Genomic DNA, 493 nt, shown 5'->3' on the forward strand with positions numbered 1-493 from the left:
GGAAAAAACTTCCAAGTCCAAATTTCGAGCGGGTGGGGTTTGTAAATTTTCGTGAGGGCAGAAAAATCTTCCGACTGCAAATTCCAGGCGGGTCCCCGGGTTTTGTAATTTTCGCGAGGGCAGACGACTCATGTACGTGATCCAAATCCGGTCAACTTATTTTTTTGGTTAACGCCCAAAGTTTTGAACTCAAATCGAGTTGGCTACCCCGACTCGAATCGCCTTCGAATTTTTCGCACAACCCATGTCACCGTGCTCGACTTGATTCTAAGTGCCCCGAGTCATGTACGTGGTCCAAAAGAGGTCAACCTTTTTTTTTGGGGGGGTTAATGCCCAAAGTTTTCAACTCGAACCGTGTCGGCAACCCCGACACGAATCGCCCCAATTACCCGAACCCCGACTCGAATCGCGTCGAGCCTTAACCGCCTCCAATTTTTTCGCACGACTCATGTCACCGTGCTCGACATGATTCTAAGTGCGCCGAGTCATGTGC

Source organism: Cupressus sempervirens, chromosome 7 (assembly GCF_028749045.1).
Source record: "Cupressus sempervirens isolate cs-2001-9-10 chromosome 7, ASM2874904v1, whole genome shotgun sequence".
In the NCBI taxonomy this organism is placed as follows: Eukaryota; Viridiplantae; Streptophyta; class Pinopsida; order Cupressales; family Cupressaceae; genus Cupressus; species Cupressus sempervirens.